This window comes from Epinephelus moara, chromosome 2 (assembly GCF_006386435.1).
Source record: "Epinephelus moara isolate mb chromosome 2, YSFRI_EMoa_1.0, whole genome shotgun sequence".
Lineage (NCBI taxonomy): Eukaryota > Metazoa > Chordata > Actinopteri > Perciformes > Serranidae > Epinephelus > Epinephelus moara.
In genome coordinates this window covers 3,367,295-3,393,610 of record NC_065507.1, presented here as the reverse complement: position 1 = coordinate 3,393,610, position 26,316 = coordinate 3,367,295, and the positions used below count along the sequence as shown (strand labels likewise).

Below are 26,316 nucleotides of genomic sequence, written 5' to 3'. Positions count from 1 at the left end.
ATTGACCCAATTAGTCCATCGTACGTCAAACGAGTGTTTCTGCAGCTGTCTGCTGAACGACTGAGAGATGTGGGTCAGGTGGGGAGGAGGGGGCGGAGAGGGTGTTTGGGTGAGGGGGTTTAGGGGGTTCAGAGGTGTCAGTAATACAAGCCAGATGCAGCAGTGGTCTGCAGGTTGCAGGTTTAAATCCTTGTGTGACAACACCTGCAGATTGTCCATCACTACAAACTACAAACCAGTATTCAATAAACTTTTTTCGTTCTTCATCCAAATTAAACCCATAAAAATCTTTTCACATGTTGCTCCTAACGTTTTTTGTTAAGAACTACAACTCCCATTGACAGTCTGTGGTTAAAGTGTCACACAGGCAGAATATTTTGATCGATTGTCTCATGGATCAGTGCGTCACTATGCTGTGAGCTTATTAACTTTTTCTACAATGATCAATCAAGGCCTCCAGTTGCTCTTTGATCCTTCACACAGAGCTCATTCATCAACTCAATCACCAGAGAAGCAGAAAAAAACACTTGGATATGGTTCAGAAAAGATCATGTTTAAGCTTTGAAGCTTATACTATCCTACAGTATAGCAGTCCTATAAGGCCAAACAACACATCAATGGTCTTACAGATTCAACATGGTTGAATCTGTAAGACCCTGAATTACATCTGAAGCTGACATTTTTACAGCTCTCACTTTCTTCAGCATCTGTGCAGGAGACTATGGTAATAATTAGTGACTTGACTATGAAAAGCCATGCACCCAAATTCGTACATATCTCATATTTTGAAAGGCTGCAATCAGCGCAGCGATTGTACGTAGGCAGGTTGGGGTGGTGGAATGGTCACAAAAAACAGACTTTCCCCTGAGGTCACGTGTTCGGATCTGTGTGAACCTTGAGTCATTTTAAGTGTTTCTTTTCCTAAACCTTACCTCAGAAACTTCAGGTTAATTATGTTCCTGTAATTTGTGGGCTGCAAATTCATAGGATATCATACAAACTGTTCTTTTTTTTTTACACTTGAGATTTACTTTACATTTAAAAAAAGTTATAAAAGGACTGACAAAAGAGTACAAAAACACAAACAAACAAAAAATAAGTAAACAAATAAATGGTTTGGATTGCTCTGTTATCTCTGTGACATAGTCAGTGACTCCATCTCTCATCTTGTCGTTGACACGAAAACATTGTCCGTTTCTCCCATTTCTCTCAACATCGCTCCTCTTGAGTCTTTATCCTGTTGGTCAACAGTTCCATATCATATGTTTCATTCACAATTTTTAACCATTCATCTTGTGTTTTTAGTTCTTCCTTGTACCATCTCTTCATGATGGCCTTTTAACAAGCTGCCTTCTCTGACTTCTCTTAACACATCCACTCCCACATCCACATCCGGACCACATCTTCTCCAACATGGTTGTGCTACAGACAGGTATTTGCTCTTAATTTGTGGTGTAATAATCTAATTATATTCTTTCAACAGCGCTCTTTAAAAGTATGAGAGGATGTTGTAGACTGTATACGAACCAATCTTTTAGAATATATTGTATTGTGGTAAATCTAGTAAGGCATGGCTGGGTTAGGTTTCAGCTGAACTAAAACACTTGGGTAACGTTGGGGAGTTGATTTGGTTATACTTCATAAAAAGGTGACATTTAATTGTAGGTTTGTGACACCTCTGTTATCCTGCATTCAATTCAGACACCTATCTAACACTTTTATGTTTCATCCCTCTACATAAAAGACACACTGCTGTCTGTATTGGCTCTAAATGTTGCTCTGGATATACGCTGCGAGGTGCGAAGTTGTGCAATATGGACGTAATTCCTGAGAAACTGGGCTGAATGTGGACAGAAATCCTCGGGGACTCAGAGAGGAATGAGGAATGGATGTGGAGGCATGTAGCTCTGTTGCACAATGGATAGCCCAAGTACGTATTAGGAGCTTAAAGGTTGGGGGTTCAAGTCCCATCAGAGCCTCATTTACACACAACATGGACACACAAGACTGATAATGCAGCTGAATATGTGGATTACCAGATGTTGTGCGTTCAAGGTTCCCAAATTAATAGTCATACTTCACAGATGTCTGTATGTAAGTTTGTTTCCTTTTGAGAGTGTGGAGAATATTTTAAAATCCTTCACGCCAGATTACATCTACACTACTCAGTCATAACTCAGTCAAATCTGTGTTTTTCAGATAGAGTGAGACTTTGCAGTGTTGGTGGTGAAAGCAAGGAAATCTGTCCACTCTCCATTAGGTTCTCTGTTTTCCTCTGAGACTTTTTCTTTTCTAGATTTATAATCAATAGCTAGTCTAGCAAAGGAGATTCCACCGCTAACTAACCACCGCTATTTAGGTTCACCAAAATTCAGAAGATGGGACCAGGGGTCTTATTCATAAATATTGCAAACACACAAAATGAGGCCTGAAAGAGGTGTACACCACTTCTCACGCAAAAGTTGTTATCTGAAAAACAGACCTGATGGGAGAAACTTTGACCCATGCTTATGAACATTTGGTGAGTTGGAAGCCTGATTGTACACACTCTTTTATAAATGAGAGTCATAGATGTATGACACTACACTGAGACACTGACAAGAGGCTAAAGAGCGGCATGCAGCTCCAGAGCTGCAGGTTACCTGCCCCTGCATTGGATCAAACATTATCATCTATATTGTTTCATATTCTTCTCAGCATCTTTCGTTTTCAGTGGTTACTGGTGAGGACAGAATCTATGCAGCCACCTAAAGAAAAAGCACCGTGCCCAGCATCTGTTTTCACTTTTTTGTGCGGCCGCTCTGAGTGCTTTAAATCAAAAATCTCAGAACTTTTCAGGAAGGTGTCGGTGACGTCACTGCTGCATCTTTAGCTAGGCTACTGTCTGCTATCACAGTGAAGACAGAAAAGCTCAATTTTTAGGAGCAGATCAGCCGGCAGACTCTGGATTTTGCTGGTGAGTGGAGTGCTGTGTTTTTGTCTCCAGTTGCTTTGCAAGCTTGACATTGACTGTATAGTCAACCCTCTGTTAATGTAGCATTGCAATAGCTACCTAGCTGACGTCAGTGTCAAGAAATTGTTGTCATCGAAACAGACCCATGCGGAGCACGTCATAATAAAAAGCGCTGGGATGAAGTGCTCCTGAGTGCCCTGCCCTGCCACTGCTTTTCTGCTAAAGAAAAACATTATGTGGACACAGGCCACAGAGTGGAGAAGGAAAAGGGGAGTGCTGCACAGTGTGTACGAACCTTAACAGCGGAAATATGAGATATGGAGTTGAGAAAGTAAAAGTGAGTCTGAATTACAGAAAAAACAAAGTTAACTTGAATCAATCAAATGCATTAATTCAGAGGCAGAGAGTGAAAATGAGCGAGTGACCCTGAGAGAACATACAGGACACACAGAGACACACAGAGAACAGACAGAGGACTGGATCAGGTCTAGCGCTGTGGTTAACCGACGCTGAGGTTACACACTCACATGCACACAAAGGTCTTTAACATCCATCAGTGCTTAAAGACTCTCCGCTAAGAGAATAAAACAGTGTTGCAGGCTAGCGTGTGTGTGTGTGTGTGTGTGTGTGTGTGTGTGTAATTTGGACAACCTCATCATCACCTACAAAGGTATTTCCAGGTGCATCCGCCACTTATACACCTCATCATCACGCACACACACCCCAGTGACCGACGATGGCGGCGAACCAACACTCTCACTTACATCACATCAGCGTGCTTAGTGCGTGTGTGTGTGTGTGTTCTTAAAGCCCTATCTCGTTGCCAAGGCGACTGTACGGGCTCGTACACAGACATCAGCTCCATTAAACCGAACAGAGCCGTCAAACACAATTTCAGTTTCTCCACTTCAGCAGTTTCACCCGGCGGTTTCACTTCCACTGAGCTCCGCAGTGGGACCGGCCTCAGCTCCCACAGTGACTTTCAACATTACAGGAGAGTTGCAGTGGAAAAGGTCAAAGGTCAGAGGTCACAGCTTCTTGTCAGTACAGCTGAATCCCCAGAGCACACCCATCTACCTCCCAGTTTACAGGCTGGCGGGAGGATAATGCTGCCATGGAGTCTGTTCATTTTCTGAGCCTATAATATGTTAATAGTGACATTAAAGAATACTGAATGAACTACCAGCAGCTCCTGTTTGCAGCGGACCAATGGATGTACAGACAACCATCACTAGTTTACTGTGTTACTGAAGAAAACTTAAAAACGTGATGATTCTCAGGCAGGTTCTGCAGTTATGCGGAGCGTATTTGGAGACGTCTGGATGTTTACTGGTGACAGAGTTTAAGTTTCATTGGATCTAAATATATGCAGTCTTGATATATGAAATCCCCAGTATTATTTCAGTTCATTTTTTTCTGTGTGAATGCACCAGGCTCACTGTCAGGGAGGGTCAAAAGGTACAGATGACCCCAGTCAAAGACCAAGACCCTTAAATGGGATCAAGTACAGCACTTTACTTACAGATTTTCGCAATGCACAGAACTCACAAGTGCCACTAATGTAAACATGTGAGACGGACTGCAGCCTGGTTAGCTAAGTCAGAATGCCTCACCAAAACTCAGGAGCCCCTAAAAAGTGTCAGGGTCCAGAGAGAACAAGAAAATGAAAGCAGCAGAGAGGCGATGACCAAACGCCTGATAAAAAATATGACGCAGCAGCAGGTGTGACAGGCAGAGCTGAAGGTGAGGAGTGAGGCAGAGTGATGTTAGCAAATAAAACCGGCTGTATCTGCTCGGTTTAAAGCTACAGTGAAGACACAGGTTTCACATTAAACTAGAGGATCTAAGGCTTCCATTGGTACCAACCATTTATGCTATCTTGTCACAAAGGGGGCCCAATAATGCTCCAAAGTTACGCAACATTTTGGGGAAGCATTTTTCAAAATGGTGTATTTTCATATTTCTGCATACTGGGTCCCTGAACTGTCTTTAAATTGCATAATTTGGGCCATTTACTCTTACACAATTTTTCTTTTCTCTAATCATTCATATGAGAGCATTTTTCGGCCCAGGACGCATGAGACTACCTCTGCTTTTCAAAATCAGGTATTAACAGTAAATGCAAGTACAAGCAGATCCAAAATACATTTGGAAATATGATTAATTGGATTATATTCACAGGATGTATAAAAGTCTACAGGAATTCCCCCCACATCACTGAGTGTGGATGAGGGGCCCACTAACCAGAGTTACCACCTTGTGGTTTTGTACCTCTGCAAACCAGTCAGATTCCAGTTTACATCCTGCAGCAGTGACAGCTGAAAAATGTGGATGTTTCTGCAAAGAAGCTACGTGTTCTAAAACTTGTGATTAGTGTCACCAGTTCTGCCTCCGGTCACAGCTGTCTCTGGCATAGAGGCTTTAAAAGGCCTCTGTGAACAGCTGTGAACATGTGGAGTTATGGTCAGGACATTCTAGACAAGCATGAGCAGAGTCGGCTAAAGGTTTGAGTCCCAACAGAGTCGATGTTTAAAGCAGACACAATGGCATCACTGCTTTCAACAGTCCCTGGTGGTCTAGTGGTTAGGATTCGGCGCTCTCACCGCCGCGGCCCGGGTTCGATTCCCGGTCAGGGAAGGGTTATTTTCTCAAATCAGTCTGTGGGGACTTTGCTTGGGATTGGCAGGGTGGCTGTTCAAATCCAGCATAAAGCACTCACTACAAAGTATGACCAATGCACTGACAGGAGTCAAGAAGGAAGAAGTATAAAGGAGCCAGCCTGCGGTGGCAAAGTGATCAAATAAAGACCTGAGACTCCCTGTGGACCCTAACCAGGTAGACTTAGAGTTATTTTCACATCAGGTAACTACATCACCTTAAGTGCATAACTTTACGTTGAGTACGTAACATATGTAACACGCCCAACCATGTTTCTTTCCCAAACCTAACCTTCATAATGTTACTTCCCAAACTCCCAATGTTACTTTCCTACCCCTGACCTACGTAATGTTACTTTCCTACCCCTGACCTACGTAATGTTACTTTCCTACCCCTGACCTACGTAACGTTACTTTCCTAAACCTGACCTACGTAACGTTACTTTCCTAAACCTGACCTATGTAACTTTACTTTCCTAACCCTAACCTACGTAACGTTACTTTCCTAAACCTGACCTACGTAACTTTACTTTCCTAAACCTGATCTACGTAACTTTACTTTCCTTAACCTGACCTACGTAACTTTACTTTCCTAAACCTGACCTTTGTAACTTTACTTTCCTAAACCTGACCTACGTAACTTTACTTTCCTAAACCTGATCTACGTAACTTTACTTTCTTAAACCTGACCTACGTAACTTTACTTTCCTAAACCTGACCTTTGTAACTTTACTTTCCTAAACCTGACCTACGTAACTTTACTTTCCTAAACCTGACCTTTGTAATTTTACTTTCCTAAACCTGACCTACATAATTTTACTTTCCTAAACCTGATCTACGTCATTTTACTTTCCTAAACCTGACCTACGTAACTTTACTTTCCTAAATCTAACCAACATAATCTTAAGTGCTATATTGCAGGAAACTGGACTTGCTTGAGTTTCTTGAAGACGTTTCACCTCTCATCATCATTTAGCAACCACTGTAAAACAGAGGAGGTGGCCTCCAACACCACTTATCACCCACCTACAATGCAGTCTTGGGATCCCTCCCCGACATCCATTCACACCTGGACCCATCTAACCATAACGACACACATGACGGCCGGGTGGGTAAACGACTCACATGTGACCTTAATGACTGAAACTCAGAGCTCACATGTGACTTCAACGACTCAAAGTTCACACCCACATGGAGTTAAGAGCCTGCGACTCTGCACCAGTCCGTTGGAACTGAAGAAGCCTTTTGGATGATAAATGAAATGTCTTCAAGAAACTCAAGCAGGTCCAGTTGCCTACGATATAGCACTTATGATTACCATGACCTCTATGACTGAGAATTCGAAGAGGCAGAAACAAATCTCACTCCTCCAGACTGACTTAAAATGCTTTCCAATTAAATGTTCGTCAGTTTACTTAATTACTGACAGGTTAATAAAAGTTTAACAGGGCAGACAACAGCAGGTGGCGTCACGCTCACTGCCTCCTCTGTTATTGTGTTTGAGCTCAAACACACACGAGAGAACGCAGAACAGAGAAAACAGAGATTGATGACAGTAATTAGGAACCAGATCTCAGGAATAATTAGAATTATTAGTCATATTGTGCCTTAATGAGCCTGAACTGTAGGTCTGCACACCACAGAGACTCCTGAAGTATAACTGGAACACACAGCTATATACTGTGTGTTTCTGTGTGTGTGTGTGTGTGTGTGTGTGTGTGTGTGTTTACATTCTTCCTGCCTCTATTGGGGTTCATGTTTATATGACATCACTGACAGAAAGAGGCCTCCTGGGTTTGAGCACTCAGCGTCGCCTCCCAGGCTGTATTCTACAGTTCAACGAACACAAAGAAATGTAAATCTTATTTTCTAGACTTTCGTCAAAATATAACTGTTTGTTTGTGTCTGTTGTAACATGAAGTGTGTGGAGTGGCAGTGATATATAACACAGATTATTTTACAGGAATACAATAATTTCCATCTGGGTCTGTGTTTGTGTGACTTGGCTTTAGTTTTAGTCTTTTCTCGCCAAAGTTTGATATGTAAAGTGTGGCTTGAAAACAAATTTGAAACCTGAGAAAATTAGCTTGTAAAGGGTGTCTGAACACAGCACAAGAAAACTGATGCTGATCCAGACTTCAAAGGGTTAATAGCCAGCTCTCATTTCTTATCTCTAACAAAAGTTAAGTAAGTTTAGTGGAAGCAGTTTCAGAGCTTCTGATATATGAACATACTGACTCACTCAAATTTAAGTCCAATGAGGTGGATGTGACCACATTCAGGGTACTACAATAAATACTGACACAAAGACATGACGTTCCTAACACTGGCCATTGCAGACAGATGTTCACAGGAACATGTGGCTCTGTGTCAGTGGGGAGGAAACTGGACTTCTGACTGAACACAGAGGAAGACATTCAGAGAGTTCAAGTCTCATCAGAGTCAAAGCTCACCAATATAAATATTATATGGACCACTGAAACTTGAATTTCAGGTTAGTAGCATTAGTTCAGGCAGGACACGATGTCAAGCTCAGCTCATATCCAAGCTACATCAGCTGACAGAGTGTGTTAACTGGCTCTGTGGCGCAATGGATAGCGCATTGGACTTCTAGCTGAGAACTGAGGAAGAGATTCAAAGGTTGTGGGTTCGAGTCCCACCAGAGTCGACTGTTATGAAAGATTGTGGTTGACAGCAGAATTTCATACTGTTGTTCCACCTTGCCACTCTGTATAAAACATATGATTGCATAATGTTGGGACAGCGTCGTCTTGCCTCTGAGCCAGGAACAGAGGTAGTGACAGCATCGAAACGATGTTTGTATTCACGATACAGCCTATTCATTCATTCATTTATTTATAAGAATAACGTACATTAATCAACATTTCTGTAAATGTGCCAGCTGGCTAATTTTCAACAGATCATGGGCAGCACGGGTCTGAGGTTTTGACGATGTGTTATGCGTGCAACCCACCGTGGGAGATTTAAAAAGCAGCTGATAGCAGTTAGCAGCTAACTCAAAAAAGAAGAACAGTGGCTGAAAATGTCATTGTTATCTTTTATAAAGCGCCGTCGACATGTATTTTATATGTCACAGTAGAGGCCGATGCTGTTGTGTTATACATGCAGTTCATCGCGCCTCTTTTGCTTCCGTGATGCCGACATGCTGTTGAAAACCACACACTCAAGTGTCGTTTGGTTCTATGTAAAAAAAGCAGAGGTGACGTAAAGAAGGGACTTCGAAGCAGCTCTGTAGAGCACTCTCTGGGCTACTGTCAGGAGGCCACACTGACCCAGGGAGGCAAACACACACACACAGTCATGACCATTCATTTACACACACACACACACACACACACACACACACACACAGTGGGCCAGGCTAAACAAACACAGTGGCAGTGAGTGTAAACTTCCAGTAGTGTTGTAAGAGAAGAGACACACAGACGCCCTCTGTGTCATTGTGTGTGTGTGTGTGTGTGTGTGTGTGTGTGTGTGTGTGTGTTCTCTACACTTGATATTTCATATTACATTTGCACACTCTATATTTGGGACTTTTTCCTTCTTTGAACTGCAATAATTTCCCTCGGGATAAATAAAGCTGTGTGTTTTATCTGAATCAATCATCTGTGCATGAACATGATGTTACACATTGTTGAATGTTACCATGTGATGTAATGTTTGCAGTAATTAAGGGATGTCAAAGTCAAACAGTGTAACGTATAAACACAAATTACTGTGTTTTCTCTCTTTGTCAGAACTTAGTGGGCAAAGAAAAAACACTTTAAAGTCTTTGTCATTGTTTCGCCCTCTGTTCAACCGTCAGTCTTCTGAGAGGATAAATGTGAAACCACCAGCTGAAATCATCTGTGTTCCTGTTGTTGAGGTGTTTCAGTGTCACTGTACACCTTGACTATAGAGATGTCCTACACACAATAATCGTCACCATGGATCGCCTGTGCACGCAGTTTATTACGACCCATATTTATTGTTAAGTGGCGACCACTAGTGGCTGTGGTAATTATGAAGAGAGAAAAGGAGGAAGTCAGGTAGTATAAAGAGCGACAAAGTCTGCATACGCAGCAGGTCTGGGTGGACGAATTGGTCAAACAAACACAGGACTTTCCACGAGGTGACCACTGTTCATGTCACATGAAAGAAAGAAAGACACCGCAAGTTGCCTATCAGTATCTGGGTGATGTGGGGTCGTATTTCTGTTTACACCTGCACCTTGTTCCTACCTCTTTCCCAATCCCAGAATTACAATAGCAGCATTGGTGATTATAAATGAAAGTTTTGGCAGCATTTTTGGTGCAGGAGGTTGATCTCCCTACACAAGATCAATTCGCCCATTTGCATAAAGAGCAAGCTGAAATATCTAAATCACATTGAGTCCCCATGTAATGTAAATTGGGTCCTAACTCTCAGATTGTTTATATAATGTGTATTTTAAAAATGTTATCTTCCTTCCTTCTGTCTCAAACCATTGAGGGATTGTTTATATGTGTGTGTGACACGTTCACATCATCACACTATGTAGGCCAGCCCACTGTGTGTGGTCTCACTGTGTCTTTGTATACACGCAAAACACTGTATTTCTCTTTCGCTTTCATACTCACACACACACACGCACACACACACACAATAGCTCCACTCTGTTGTCCTGCTGCTTCCATTGTGCTCATGGCGTCGACCAGCTCCTCACACACATACACACACACACACTGCTGGCGCTGTGTCTGACAGTTGGTTACGTTCTCCATGAGTGACCACACACATACTGTGAAGTGAGCTGACACACCTTCAGTCGACACTGACCCGTAGAACAGCCGCCGTGATACACCAGAATCACAACAATATAACTGATCAACAATTAACTTGTTGGTACTCAACAACTACATCTCCCAAGAGGCTTTGTAACAGACGTTTCAGGTCTGAATCTGTCTTCCCCCCTGGTTGAAATCTTTTACAAGAGTATTTCATCATTTTTTAGATAGAATTATTAACAGTACATCCCACAGATGGATGAGCCTGAGTACATGTGGCTCTGTGGCGCAATGGATAGCGCATTGGACTTCTAGCTGAATACTGAGGAAGAGATTCAAAGGTTGTGGGTTCGAGTCCCACCAGAGTCGACTGTTATATCACTGGTGGGTAGAGTACTGAAAGTCTATGCTCAAGTAAAAATGACTCAAGGAAAGAAAAGTACCTGGCAAATAAACTACTCAAAGTACAAGGTGCTCCTCATGTGCTCACACCCTCATACACTCAACCCTCAAATTCAGGGCAGACTTGAGAAAAAGTGCAGTTTAAAAAAAGGAATAAGAAAACTATTTTCTACTCCTGTGCGTCACTTGTAATGCGTTACTGCCCACACTGTCTTACAGTCTGCATGAACGCTGCCCAAACACAAATCAAAGTTGTGGTTTTGAGCAATCTGTTGAAAATACAGACGAATAAATCAGATTCAGTGTCCGATTGTTTGGCATGGGACGAAAAGAATAAAGCAATCATGATTTATGTAACAGCAGAAGAATGAGGTTAGGACTGTTGTGAAAGTTCTCTTGAGGGAAACATGAAGTCTGAGTCAGAGACACTCTGACCTTTGACCCCTGTCTGTTAGCAGCTAAATCTGGACCACTCTCTTCTTTGTGTTTACAATAGTTTGGAGTTGAGTTCATTCCAGTTCTGTTTGACGGGTGGAAACAGGACAAGAACAACTTTTACAAGACCCAAGGAAGATGACTAACATGATCTAATTAGAAAAGTTAGTCTGGGAACGTGCTGACACCGGGAACGGGAAGAAAGACCAGCTGACAGGTTAGAAACATTCACCACACTCTGTGCTACAATTCCACAGCGCTTACTCGTGTTATACACAATGTGCTAATCTTTGAATTGTACTGTTTTCCACTTACTATCCAAAAATAAACATATTTTTATAGTTTTGCCATCAGACGTCAGTCAAACTACAACTTTAAAATTACACAACAAATGTTTCTACTGACAATGTAATCGTTTTGTTTTCTAAGATCTTTCTGGAACTGTTTCACCCCCATTTCTTGCAGCTGTGAGCAGCATCTATATTTCCTTTGTGCGCTGCTTTGTGGGACAATGGTGTCCACGACCGCCGATTCAACAATGGGCCGTATTCACCCAGCGCTCTGACTGTTTGCATTATACTTCAGTTGTCATATTTTCCAATGTGAACATGCTACATGCCCCAATCTGCTGAGAATTTGTGTGTGGTGCAGATCTGGGGCACAGCATCTTACTGCTGACTAACTCTTTAAGATAAACTATAAACAGACTTCAAGAAAGTCCCTGGCCTAACAACATTATGGCTGCAAATAACTCTTTCAAATGTGATTTAGAGAATAACAGGGCGCATAACCAGGCCAGTGTGCTGATGTCATGTGGTACATTATGGACAAAAGGCAGAAACATTAGCTAAATATCAGGAAACACATAGTCCAGCTGAGGCTGATGTGAGTGTCCTCAGTTCTGCAGGTCATAAACCAAAGTGTTGGACATATTAAAATGACCTGATGATGGCGCTAGATGAAAAGTGAGAGGATCATCAAAGTTGTTATAGTTCATCCTGAGGGGAACATGAATTTCATCGCGGTCCATCCCATAGTTGTTGAGATATTTTAGTCATATCTAAAAGCTTCTAATGGAGTCAGTTGCAAAAAACACCTTAAGTTAAGAATTTCCTGAAAGTCCTTGCAAAGATTCCCTTGAAATAAAATCGGTTACACAAAACACCCTTCAGTCTTCTTCTAAAGTTTTCCTTAAAAAGTTTACTTAACTGTTCAGGGTGTTTTTTCTTTGTCTTGGTCTTACACATAAGGGAATCCCTCAACTGTTGCACAAAAGGCCTTAGCAACAAGAGCAAGGTAATAAAAAAAAAAACTTAAGGTACCTCTGACTCTATCTGAACTGCAACATGACCAAGTTTATGGTGATAAATGAAAAAAACGGCCACACCACTGAGAGGAGTGTTCTGTGACCAGGAGAACCTGATGGATACGCTTTTGATTTTACACTTTAGATTTGAATGAATTAGTTTCTACAGTCGTTTTCTGTATTGATTGACTTTTTTGATTTACTTTGTAGTTTGTGCTCTCTATGATTGTATTCCTCCAGAAGTTTCATCTTAAATCTTAATTTTTTCAGTGTCTAACTATAAGGGATGCCGCGTCTTTAACCGCCTGGGAAACGTGTGGTCGGGCGCTGGGTGCTACTTTTGCACCTTTTCAGTGCCAGCTTTCAAGAGTGCAGCGATAGGATGTGAGGTTGCAAAACAACCTTAACGAGCAACGTATCACAGCCTATTAACCTGAAATCCTGAGCGCAGAGCTGATCTTCTTCCAGGCGCTGTTTGTGTGTAAGACAGATGTAAAGCTCTGACAGCTCTGCACTAACATGATCAACTTTTCCATATTAACCACAGACTGATATTTACGGAAGAAGGGAAAGATATCTGTCAGCTTCCCAAAATTGAACTTGATTTATCTCAGGGCGCAGCCGTCGTGCCCTAAAAAACAGGCGCTCGGGAACGCGACAGCATCACTCTGGTGCCCTCATTGAAAACAATGACTTTGAGCGCACAAAAAACGCAGCGTGTGTACGGCCCCTAAGGCAGCTTTGTGAGATGATAACAGGCATCACGAGCCTGAGTCCAAGCAAATACACAATCTCCATTGAAACTTTTACCCTTTAACGCAGTAAATTAGTTAACATTTTTCTTTAACTAAGGAAATTTTTAAGTAAGCCCCTCAAGTGTCATACTTAGGTCCCTGGACTTACTCCTTAAAACAACAATAAAACGTGCAAATATTCAAACACACCATTATGCATGTCATCAGCTGGTAAAAATAACTGCTGCCCTTTATTCTGTTGTGTTCTGTTTTACTCTGTTCTATTGTCCTGTGTTGTATTGTGGGAAGTGGAGTCCTCTCAGCGGACAGTTGAACCATCGACGTGATGACTCTTTAAATCTGTCATCAGCTGCTGAAGAGAACAGACCGTAAAACACAGGATCAGTGTTTGTGTGCACTTGGAAATTCCCTCTATTTATTTATCTGTGTGTGTGTGTGTGTGCGTGTGTGTGTGTGTGTGTCAAATTAGTGGAAAGAAACAAAATGACAGAGGGTTTTTATGGGACGACTGGAATGATAGAGCCACAGAGAAGGAGCAGTGATTCATGATGGGAATGTACAGAGAGACAACAGGAGGTGTCAAACACACACACACACCACACACACTTAGACCTAACTCTAACCGCACACACCTGGTTTAACCATAATCACATCGAACACATTAGAGCATTGTGTCTACAGATCCCAACAATGAAGGTTTTCCTTTGGTCCCTAATGACTGTTTGTTAAAATCAGCTGAGGTGGGACTCAAACCAAAAACCTCTGGATCACTTATTTTCTATTTAACTGGAAACTATTGGCATCACTGCACCACAGAGTCACTGTGACTCACAGACCAGCCTGTTATCTTATAGTTTAAATGTTCACTGATCTCTTTTAACTGCTCTAATGTTTAAATTCAGGGGGACTTGAACCAACAACCCTTAAACTTCTGCACCACAATGTTTCATTTACAAACTACTGAAACTATAGAAAACAGTATTTCTTCCTCTAAACACACTAAAGTCCTTTTACACAGAGATCGCAGCTGCAATGAAGTTTCTTTTTTTTAAAGATATTTTTTGGGGCATTTTGCCTTTAATGGACAGGACAGGTAAGCATGAAATGGGGAGAGACAGAAGGGGATGACATGCAGCAAAGAGCCACAGCCTGGATTTGAACCTGGGCCGCTGTGGCAATAGCCTTATACATGGGGCGCCGCTCTACCCACTAAGCCACCAACTCCCAAACTTTCATATTTAAACAGAACTACACAACAACAGCGTCACGCCAGCATGTCGGCATCCCAGAAGCAAAAGAGGCATGACAGACATGACAGCTAACATAACAGCGTCAGCCTCTAGTGTGACCTAAAACATATGTCAGCAGCACTTTACCAAAAATAATAATGGCATAACATGTCAATAACAATCATTTACTGTCCCTGTTATGTGACCCTCTGCTCAGAGTGTAAGGAGCTCCCAGATGTCATTAGTCCCTTTTACGCTGCCTCTTCAAGGTGGGCATTTCGTGCCACCTCGCCATTTTGTATAAAATGTACGATCGCGGAATGGGGGGGACAGAGTTGTCTCACCTTTACAGCAGCACCTGAGGCAGCAAGAGTGCCGAAACGGTAAAAAGACAGCCAACAGGGTATGTTTTGACAGTGTGTTACACGTACAACCCACCGTGGAGATTTAAAAAGCAGCTGTTAGCAGTTAGCAGCTAACTCAAAGAAGAACAGTGGCTGAAGATGTCCACAAATTGGAAAAAAATGAAGTCCGGGAGCCCCTTACCCTTATCAGCTGCCATTTAACAGGGACACTAAATGATTGTTAATGCCATTCTTATTGTTTATAAAGTGTTGATGACGCATGTTATATGTCACACTTGAGGCTGACGCTATTGTGTTACATGTCAAGCCCGTCACGCCTCTTGATTCTGTGATGCTGGGATGCTGTCTAAAATTACACACTGTAAAAAAGCAAAGGTGGCATGAAGAAGGGACTTCGTAGCTGCTAACTGCTAACAGCTGCTTTTAAAATCTACCGGCTATGGGCTGCACACATAACACGTCATAAAATTCGTGGTCCCATTCAGCCAACTGTCCCTGTTACACAGACATCAATTTGCTTCCTTCACTGCTGGCTTAAAGGAGAGACAACTCTGTCCCTCCCAGTCTGCAATCATTACTTTTATATAAAAACAGCAAGGTGGAAAAATAATGCAAAATTCCCACTTTGAACAGGCATTGTAAAAGGGGCTTAAATCACACTGCTGCATGCAAAACTTGACTGTGGTGGGACTCAAACCCACAACCTTTTGGATCACTTCTTTAGAGGAGGAGGTGATCAACTAATCAACACACTGTCCATTGCACCACAGGTGAGGTCACACTCAAAAAGTCTAATGTTTACCATCAGTGGGACTTGAACCCACAACCTTAACATTTCTGCACCACAATGTTTCATGTACATATCACTAAAACTATGAACAGCTGGGGGTTTTTTTTACTTCCAAAAATTAACCCTTTCTATTTAGTCATGCGGTGCATGTAAAACTTGACTGTGATGGGACTTGAACTCACAACCTTTGAGTTTAATTGGAGGTAAGTTCATTATTTTAGCATGAAGGGATCATTTCAAGCAGGAATCTTAAAGTTTGAAGGTTCGCTGCACGAGAAATCTAATGTGCTATCTGTTGTGGCAAAGAACCACTGTGAGGCAGAGTTGGGTAATTCACCACGTCAAGTCAAAAGGTCCCAATATCATAGATGTTAGCTCTAAATATTGACTTGAACCAACAACCTTTAAATCACCTCTTCTGTGTTCACCTCTGTGTTTAACCAGAAATCCAGTGTGGTATCCATTGTGCCACAAAGCCACATGCCAACAATGACTCTACAGGTTACACACTTACACACACTCCTGATATAAAGAGTGTGTGATTACAGAGGAGACACTCATTCATTAAACATTTAGAAATATACTGAACAAACGTCTCTCTCTTCAGTCTTTTTCTTTTGTAGTGCATCCAAATTCTTCTGTGTGTGTGTGTGTGTGTGTGTGTGGGTGTTATGGATATGTATATTTACTGTATGTATCCATGAATTTGTGTGTGTGTGTGTGTGTGTGTGTTGTTTATGTTGTTTACTGTGTTGCTCTGAGGTCGGAAACACTGCGGTATACATCTGTCGCCTGAGCCACACACACACAAACACACACACACACACACACTGCTGTACGTCACAGTAGAGCCTCTGTCCAACCTCAGGCGATGCTAAATTGTCGGACTAATTATTATAAACGAAAAACACTGGTCGCCGAGGAAACGATCCTCCCACATCCCATAATTACACTGCATTGGCTCGATATTAAAACTGCTTCCAAATAGCTGAGATGGTTGGGGTGCGTTTGATTTCTGTTTGCCTGTAAAAATCAATGGCTCCTTGTGTTTTTAAAAAGCTGCTCAGTCTCTCAGAAACAGAGCAGAGACAGGACGGCAAAAAAAACATACACTGTACATTTTCAGGTGGTTATTAAGGTGTTACATACAATTAGTTTGGTTATTAAACACGTAACCCTGAAGTTTGTTGGTTCACTGCTGCCTTCAGCTGTTCATGAAGTTCTGTAATGGTCAACTCTGATGGGACTCAAACCTACAACCACTGAATCACTGCATATAACTAAAAGTCCAATTAACTGTGCATTTTGTCACAGAGGCTCCACAAACAAAATATTATCCAACTGGATCCTGATCTGGAGGCTTTCATTCATTTGTTGCTGGACATGTTTGTGTAAGTCCTCTCCTAAAGACAACAACAAACAAACATGACAAAAAACAAAACAAAAATAAAGATCTACAATATTTTAAGCCAAGAAAATGGAGTACTGACACAAACTGCTTGCAGAGAAAGCTGATTATTTTAGCACAAAGGGATTCATTTAACCAGACATCCTACAGTTTTAAGCCTCATAGCTGTGTTTTGTCATTAAATGGCAACATCTAAATGTCGACTCTGGTGGGACTTGAAGCCACAACCTTTGAATCCCTCCTTCAGAGATGAACTAGAAGTCCAATGCGCTGTCCATTGCGCCACAGAGCCTCTAGGACTCACAGATAACTGACTAAGTTAACCCATAATCCTACAGCTTAAGATTCACTACTGCCTTCCATCAGCTCTAAGGGTCAACTTCAGTGGAACTTGAGCCAACAACCTTCACATTTCTGCACCAGAATGTTTCGTCCACATATTAAGGAAACTAAAAGCAGCAGATTTCTTCTTCTAAATACTAAACCTTCCATTAAATGACACTGCTGCATGTAAAACTCAATTCTAGTGGGACTCAAACCCACAGTCTTTGAGTTTAACTGCAACTAAGTTCATTATTTAAGCATAAAGGGCTAAATTTAAGCAAGAATCCTTACGTTTGAAGATTCACCGCAGTGTTTTGCTATCAATTGCAATATACAAATGTCAACTCTAGTGGGAATCAAACCCACAACCTTTGAGTTTAACAATATGCTCATTATTTTAGCCTAAAGGGTTCAATTTGAGCTGATATCCTCAAGTTTTTATGTTCACTGCAGTCTTCTGCAATATCTACATGTTGACTCTGATGGGACTCAAACCTAAAACCCTCAAATCTCCTTTTTAAGATTTGACTAAATGGCTACTGCATTATCCATTGCACCAGAGACATTGTGGGTTATAGATATTTAGTGACAAAAAACTCAAAAGCACAAAGGGATTCATTTAATCTGCTCTGAAGTTTAATAATGGTGGAACTTGAACCAACAACCTTCACATTTCTGTACCAGAATGTTTCGTCCACATATTAATGAAACTAAAAGCAGCAGTTTTGGTTTTTTTCTTCTAAATATTAAGCCTTCCATTAAATGACACTGCTGCATGTAAAGCTCAATTCTAGTGGGACTCGAACCCACAGCATTTGAGTTTAACTATAAGTAAGTTCAGTATTTTAGCATAAAGGGCTCAATTTAAGCAAGAATCCTTAAGTTTGCAGATTCACTGCAGTCTTTTGCTATCAATTGCAATATCTGGTGCAACTCTGGTGGGAATCAAACCCACAACCTTTGAGTTTAATGATAAGTTCATTATTTTAGCCTAAAGAGATTCATTCAAGCAAGAATTCTAAAGAGTGAAGGTTCCATGCTGCCTTTCATTGCAATACCTAAAGCTCAGCTTTGGTGGGACTTGAACCCAGGTAGAAGAAATTGCCACAAAGTCCCTTAGTTTATCTTTTTCCGTTAATGCACCCTGCTGCATGTGAAACTCAGCTCTGGTGGGATTTGAACCAACAACCTTTGATTTACTTATCTTGTGTCTAGCTAGACATTCAATGTGCCACAGAGTTGGTACAAAAATTAAGCTGTCACATTGGATCCTGATCTGTATTCTTCAGTACATTTTTGATTTATGTGTTTGTGAGTGTCACTTTGCAAAGACGGCCAAATCACAACCATATGACATAGAAAAACATTTTGCTGCATATTTTATGCAAATCTTAGAGAGTTTAAAAGAGCTTTCTGACATTGATGGCCAACTCTCAGTTCCAACTCTGGTGGGACTCGAACCCACAACCTTTGAATTACTTTTCATGTGTATGACTAGAAGTCCAATGCGCTATCCATTGCGCCACAGAGCCACATGCTCCTCCATCAAAGGACCAAACTAAGGGAAGAGAGAGTTTATACGACAGAGAAGTGCGAGAGCAAAGGAAACAGGAGGAAGCACAAACAAGAGATAAAGTCTGTTTTAAAGAACTTTAAGGAGTGCGTGTTTGGAGAGACGAGGGAAGAGGTGTGAAAGCGGAAGAGGCTTCAGTGTCTCCAAACAAACTGAGTTCATGTTGAAAATCCTGCTTCATGTTTATTATTTTGACAAACTTTCTCTCCCTCCTCCTTCCTCCTCTCCTCTCCTCTCAGTCCAGGTTTGACCCTCTGCAGTCTGAGCTCTGTGAGTGTCTCTGCAATTCATCTTCACTTAAAACCACTTTTTAAACAGTGTCAAGCTTCTTTCAGCTCTGCTTCTGATTTGTCTCTGCGATCCAAAGATGATTTAAATAACTGAAGTTATTTTGAAAATAACTTTCACCAGGCTTGCAGGACAAACTATAAGTTATCTAAAAATACAGATATGAGAAGGATAAAGAAATGAGGGGAGTTTAAACAAATGAATGAACTGACACAAACCATTACTAAACAAGTGAGTAGCTTGCAAAGGATTGTGGGATACTGAGGAAACAGTGGCTGTAAGAAAGCAACATCTCTCAACAACATCTGGACAAATACAATCAAACAAAAAGACGTTTTCCTTTCAGTCTTTCTGACTTTATTGTTTATCTACTGAAGTCCAGTGTACGAGCTTCAAACGTTTATGCAAACAGGCCGAACCACCATTTATCGTTCTAACACGTTCTAGCAAATTAAAAAGTCTAAATCAGCAACTTGTTCTGACGGCGTCACTGCGCTAAATCCAACATGTATTGTATTAGTAACAAGCCATATGACAACATGATGAACATAATATTAGGGCTGTGCCCAACTCAATGATTCAGAGCCTGAAGCTGAAAACACATCAGCGCCACTGCAGTGTGCTGCATCATGTGACGTGGGTCAAATGCCGCCGGTAGCACACACTGGACACGTCACGCTGCAACTCGTCAACAGACAAACACACAAAGTTATCACTACTTTTACTGAAAGATCTGTCTTTCTTCCACCTCTGTGTTAGCTTACAATCATGTGTGGACAGCAGAACTTAAACGTGACATCACAATGACACAGCAACAGTTACAGAGCTCTCTTTATACGTCCATGGTGAGGAGAGGAGTCGAGCTGCTGTAGGAGCAGAGAAAAGGAGCTGCTGTGGGAGCTCGTATGTACAAGCAGACAGAGAGTTGGGGAAAATGCATTTGATTCCAGGGGCGGCGAGGCTGGAAATAGGACAGGGGCGTGAAGTGCCAAGGGGCAGTGCATCCAGGAGCGCTGATGCGTGTCTGCCCGCCGTCGGTATGGGGTGGTATATTGGAAATAACAAGGATGTACTTTTTGACCCACCCTTCTGCTGCTGGGGATTTGGTCCATGACTTTAGCCACCTTAGTGCCTGCAGAGCAGCATGTCTCTGCTGACAGTCTCCTGACGAGCCTCACAGCTGAGTCACCAATGACCAGGGTGTTGAGAGAAGCAGCCGGCGACAGCTCAGCTCGTGCTTGCCAGACACTCGTTTGATGTTGGGACACGGCGTCATTATGCTGCTCTGGACGGCTGCTGAGCTGCTGGTGAAATCTGGTACACTGGTCCAGTCTGGTGTCTGGCTTCATATCAAACTGGTTTGAAAATATTTAGACCGACCCCACCCTGTTATCTACGGCTGCTTTACACGACCTCAAGAGTCAACACCTTAATCAAAGGCACTTACAAACCACACACACACTCACACACACACACACACACACATTCATATATAATGCATCAGTAAGAAGGCAGTTTGACCCAGTTTAGACACTGACGTGTTTTTTTTCCTCAACTTGAAGCGTGTTATTAGTGAGATCGATGCTCCAAAGGCCGAAGCTGTCATCTGTCTGCAAACACACACACACACACACACACACACACACAAACAATTATAATTCCATTAGTGTTTTTCTTAGGCAGTAATCGAAGGGCCTTATTGGCTGACGATTCAGCCTTGACACACACAGGGTACAAGGCCAAGACACACACACACATCTTTCGGCTAAGTGGTGTGTGATTAGTGATGTCTGGGTATCAGCCAATGAAAAATGGGTTTCAGTCAGTGTGTGTGTGTGTGTATGTGTGTGTGTGTGTGTGGTCACTCTGTCAGCTCTGAACTTTCTGCGGACATTAAAAAACCATCTTTAAGGCACGACATTTTTAATAATTAATCATCTGCATTTTTTCCTCAGCGTTTTCAATGAAACACATGATGTGTTCAAGTGACTTTGTCTGTACTGGTGGTGCCTTCAATGTCACCCTGCTTACTGTGTAAACTGGAGCAGTCCCTTTATGAACGGCCTGATGTTGTGACTTGTAGCGTAACTTAGAACCTTGAGTCAAAGCTTTCAATTAAAGCACACGTCTGGTGTTGTTGCAAGTTTCTCTGATTGTTTCTTATTTGCAAACTCAATGAACAACATCTGTGTCTCCGCGCTGTCTGACTTCCTGTCTGTGTCTCTCAGCTCCGAGCCCATTTGTTCCTACTAAACATCTTTAAACACACAAATATGTAGTGTCATCAGTAGTCTCCCCAAACAGCTGCTCGCTGCACTTTCCATCAAACAAACAGGAGGAAACAGTGACTTTGCTGGGGACTATTTTCAGCGGCGGATTAATCCACATTTGGTTCTGTGGTGAGTATTTGTGGCAGCAGGACGCTGTACATGGGATTGAGTCAAAATAAACTGCAGTGTGTGTGTGTTCATGGTGACGAAGGAGCAACAGTGTGGTTCACTGATGTGTTTTTCAAACAGTGGAGGAAGACGACACATGACGCTGCAGACACACACTGAGCCTGTGAGCAGACACATCCACAGATGATCTGAGTCTCAACATGAGAAAAATGTCCTTGTTTCCAGAGGCTTATAACAGATCTGCTTTAATCAGTTCCTTATTTCTGGGTCTCTCTGTCTCTTTCTCTCTCTCGCTGACATTCCACATTTTTTTTGTGTGTGGGAACTTTGTTTTTAGAAGAAGGGTTTGAAAAATGAGATGCAGAGAGAGAGAAAGTGACACAGAGAGCAAACAGCATCAGACTCATGTTACTGACTCTGCTGTTACATTTAAAGACATCAGCTCTGTCTTCATGTTAAATAGGTGGCACTTCAGCTCAGTCACCAAAAGAAAATGTGGCATTGTACATTTCTGCAAACCATGAACACATTACAGCTGCAAGGTTCATACGTATCACATTAACTTTTCTACAGTAACGTAGCATCTGAGCTGACTGTGTCATCAGGAGGTGGAGGTGTGACACTGAGGAGAGACGCCTGCAAAGCTGCAGACACTGTGCAACACCAACAAACTACAGAACCAGCTGGTTTTAGCGACTCATTGCTTTTCAGGCACCAAACTGGCACCATCACTGTTATTCCAGTGGGGACTGGGGCACGAAAAGCAGTTGTTTCTTGCTGAGACATCACTGCATCTCCATATTTTTCTGGTATTTTACTAATATTTTTAGAATATTCAACCAATAATTTTCTGATATTCAACTAATATCTTTTGGAAGTTTTACTAATATTTTTTCACGTATTTTTCAGATTTGTTTTTCCATGCTTAATTTTTTTTTACATATATATTTTACTAATATTTTTCAAATACTTTGCTGATACTTTTCCCATATTTTTCTTATCATTTTTGGGAATTTCACTAATAGTTTTAGGATATTCAACAAATAATTTTCTGACTAACGACTATTTTTTGGACATTTTACTATAAATTTTTGTGGGTATTTTACAAATAATTTTCTGATATTTTACTAATACTTGTTAGGATTTTTAATCAATAATTTTCTGATATGTATAAAATATCTTTTTTTATATATATATATATTTTTTTTTTTACTAATATTTTTACAATATTTTACAATACTTTAAGACATTTAACTAGTATTTTTGTGGTATTTTTAATCATTTTTTTACCGATCATTTTTCCATATTTCATTTTTTTTTTTTGTTTATATATTTTACTAATATTTTTAGAATATTTTATCTTTTGGAAGTTTTTTTTCACATATTTTTAAAAAAAATTCCCATACTTAATACATTTTTTTATATTTTACATATATTTTTATGCATATTTTAATAATAATCTTGATATTTTCCTGATATTTCTCTTACATTATAAGTAGCATACAATCCAAATGCCCAGCTTAAGTCCCTGTATACTCAAGTACAGTAGTTGATTAGTTACATTCCATCACTGTATTTATAAAACCCCTGATGAAGACGAGAAGTGACTGAAGGCCTGAAATAAATAAATAATTGTAATGAAAACCAACACAAAGCATTTTGTTTCAAAGGACTAAAAAGTCCAACTCTGCATCTAATAACTGATGAATCAAAGATGTCTGAAACAGATGACTGAGCAAATCCTCCACATCAGCTCAGTTTGGTTCAGTGTGTGTCAACTGGGATTTAAACTGGTGTTGAAAAGTGCTCACAGCGCCCCCTGCAGGCTGCAATGTCCGTCACAACCTCCAGCAGCGAGTGGACACAGCTCACTGATGATTTAGCTGCTTGTTGAGGGAAATCAAAGCGGCTCATCCTCTGGAGAGGCTGATGAACCTCACGAGAGGATGAACTGGGATCAGTTCATGCCATGCACACTAAGCAAAGGTCGAGAGGTCACACACACAATTAATGACTCCATAAATACAATCAGACAAAGCACACAACAGTGGAAATACTTGTGCTGCACAAAAATGTACAACACACACATTTCATTTCACAACACGCGCACAATCACACTAGTCCCTAAACTTGGACGAGAAGCACGCACGCGCGCGCACACAGCTACTTGTCGAGAGAAACCAAACATGAAGATGGAAATAAAGCTTTCAAATGATCGATACTGTATCGACTGGAGGCTTTTATTGATCAGTATTTCTATTTTTAAGTCTCTTCATTTGTTCCCATTTATGTCTCTGAACTTTGTGTCTTATTCTGGAGGGATGTCCACTCTGAGCCTCAGTCCTCTCCTCTCTCATCTCTAACTTCTTACTCTCTTTGTACGAATGCAAAAATAATTGGTTAGAAATTAAACTTTTGCCTGTACAAGTGATTAAAACTGAGAGTACCTCGGTGCCGGTGGGGAGCGGAGACATGTACGTCCAGCAGCCGGTGAGTCCCTGCAGACCCCGCTGATCTCAGCTCCTTTCTCCTCCTTCTCCTTCTCTCTCTCGGTATTTCTCCTCTCGGTGTTCCTGCTGTTGAACCGGCCGCTCCGGACGCATTGGATCAAACTCTCTCCGAGCTCTCAGCAACTTTTCACACACACTCACACACACTCCAAACCCGCTGCGCTGTATGTCCAAAAACTCTCTCCGGTTCCTCCACTAACCTACTTGGCGAAGTTTTACGCACCAGAAAAAAACAGAGAGAGAATCCATCCAGCTGAGTCCGCTCAAATCTTCATGTAATCTCTGCATCCGCTTCAAGACTTTAAAAGTAAAGTGAAGAAGTTTGATGCTGACAGTTTGGAGCGTCCCGGGTCAGAGATGTGATTTGGTGGTTTGGAGATGAGCTCCGGGCGGCGGAGAGTCGGCTCGACCCTGTCTGCAGGAGGGAGGGAGGGAGGGAGGGAGGGAGGATGGTGGGAGGGAGGGGGGAGAGAGGGAGGTCCATAAACAATCAGAGGGAGAGAAAAAGACGGAGAGACGTGTGACAGCCGTCCAGCTGTTTGCAGGAGAGCAAGACTCTCTAAGAAGCAGTTTGGAGGGTTTTTATGATCCTGCAGATAAAAGTTATCACTTCCAGTTGAGCTGTCAGACAAAGGGCACAGTGTGCTGACTGTGCACGTGGACACATCAGGTGTTACTGATTATATTAAATGAGACTGTGTAATTAAGCCAGGTGAGAAACCAGAGCAGCTGAAGTAGAAATACTGTACATGGAGAGGTGTCATTAGTGATGTTATTGATCACTGTGGGCTGTCCTCACATCTAAGTGTTTGTCTGTGTGAAAGTGAAACGACTGATACCAATCCCAGCTGCCAGAAGAAATGTACGTTGCTGCCAAACTGCGACCACTGTTCGAGACCAGCTGACAACAAAACCAGTTGAATTTAGTGAGTCATCGCTGTGTTTCCAGAGAGAATAGTGCCACGAAAAGCTTGGCACTGCCTCACCACCATGGGATATCATACAATTATCTTGTATTTGTCACTACATTAAGTTAAATTAAATTCATTCTGACGCACATTTATGTGTCTATTTTAGGAAAGGGGACCTGAGGGTGTGCTCCAATTATAGGGGTATCACAGCGCTCAGCCTCCCTGGGAAAGTATACTCCAGGGTGCTGACTGATTGTCGAACCTTGGATTCAGGATGAGCGGTGTGGCTTGTGTCCTGACCATGGAACAGTGGAGCAGCTCATTACCCTCGCAGGGCTGCTGGAGAGGTTTTGTGGGGGTCCAGCAGGAATATGGGGTACGAAGGTCGTGGCGAGAAGCCATTCAGTCCTTGTATAGCCAAAGTGAGAGCTGTGTCCACATACTCAAAGTCAAACACGTTCTCAGTGGGTGTTGTTGCTCCTCCTTGTTTCTGATCCTGTTCATGATATTCATGGGCAGGATCTTGAGGTGCAGCCGGGGGGAGGAAGGGGTCCAGTTTGGTGACCTCAGAATTGCTGCTCTGCTTTTTGCAGATGATGTGGTTCTGTTGGCTCCATCACACCGTGACCTCGATCATGACCTGGGGCGGTTTGAGTGTGAAGCGGTCGGGATGAGAGTCAGCACCTCCAAATCTGAGGTCATGGTTCTCTGCCGGAGAACAGTGGATTGTTCCCTCTGGGTTGGGAGAGAGTTACTGCCTCAAGCAAAGGAGTTCAAGTATCTCAGGGTCTTGTTCATGACTGAGGGTAGAATGGAGCGTGAGATGGATCGGTGTCTGCAGTGATGCAGACGCTGTGATGGACCATAGTGGTGAAGAGGGAGCTGAGCTGGAAGGGAAAGCTTTCGATTTCCTGGTCCATCTCCGTCCCAACCCTCACCTATGGTCATGGGCTCTGGGTAGTGACTGAAAGAATGAGGTCACAGATACAAGCATCTGAAATGAGTTTCCTCTGTAGGGTGTCTGGGCTCAGCCTTAGAGATAGGGGGAGGAGTCAGACATCAGGAGGGAGCTCGGAGTAGAGCCGCTGCTCCTTCATGTTGAAAGGGGTCAATTTAGGTGGTTCGATCCTCCTGGGCGCCTCCTGTTAGAGGTGTTCTGCGCACGTCCAACTGGTAGGAGGCCCCGGGGCAGACCCAGAACACACTGGAGGGATTATAAATATATTATATTTCCTCCCCCAGGAG

The 26,316-nt window shown here is 42.1% G+C and overlaps 1 protein-coding gene and 5 non-coding genes across 6 annotated transcripts in view; 3 read left to right on the top strand and 3 right to left on the bottom strand.

Annotated features, from left to right (window-relative positions):
- Positions 1-24,567, bottom strand: part of plekhg2 (pleckstrin homology domain containing, family G (with RhoGef domain) member 2) — a 138,349-nt gene extending 113,782 nt beyond the window's left edge. Inside the window, exon 1 of the mRNA XM_050061866.1 lies at positions 24,098-24,567. The gene's annotated coding sequence lies outside the window, so the exon portion shown is untranslated. The remainder of the gene's footprint in view (positions 1-24,097) is intronic.
- On the top strand, positions 5,519-5,590 carry trnae-cuc (transfer RNA glutamic acid (anticodon CUC)). Its single transcript has one exon. It is a non-coding gene; the product is annotated as a tRNA-Glu (tRNA).
- Positions 8,187-8,278, top strand: trnar-ucu (transfer RNA arginine (anticodon UCU)). Its single transcript is given in 2 exon segments — positions 8,187-8,223; positions 8,243-8,278. It is a non-coding gene; the product is annotated as a tRNA-Arg (tRNA).
- On the top strand, positions 10,654-10,745 carry trnar-ucu (transfer RNA arginine (anticodon UCU)). The gene is given in 2 exon segments: positions 10,654-10,690; positions 10,710-10,745. It is a non-coding gene; the product is annotated as a tRNA-Arg (tRNA).
- trnar-ucu (transfer RNA arginine (anticodon UCU)) lies at positions 17,267-17,358 on the bottom strand. Its single transcript is given in 2 exon segments — positions 17,267-17,302; positions 17,322-17,358. It is a non-coding gene; the product is annotated as a tRNA-Arg (tRNA).
- trnar-ucu (transfer RNA arginine (anticodon UCU)) lies at positions 18,831-18,922 on the bottom strand. The gene is given in 2 exon segments: positions 18,831-18,866; positions 18,886-18,922. It is a non-coding gene; the product is annotated as a tRNA-Arg (tRNA).
- Positions 24,568-26,316: the final 1,749 nt, after the last annotated feature.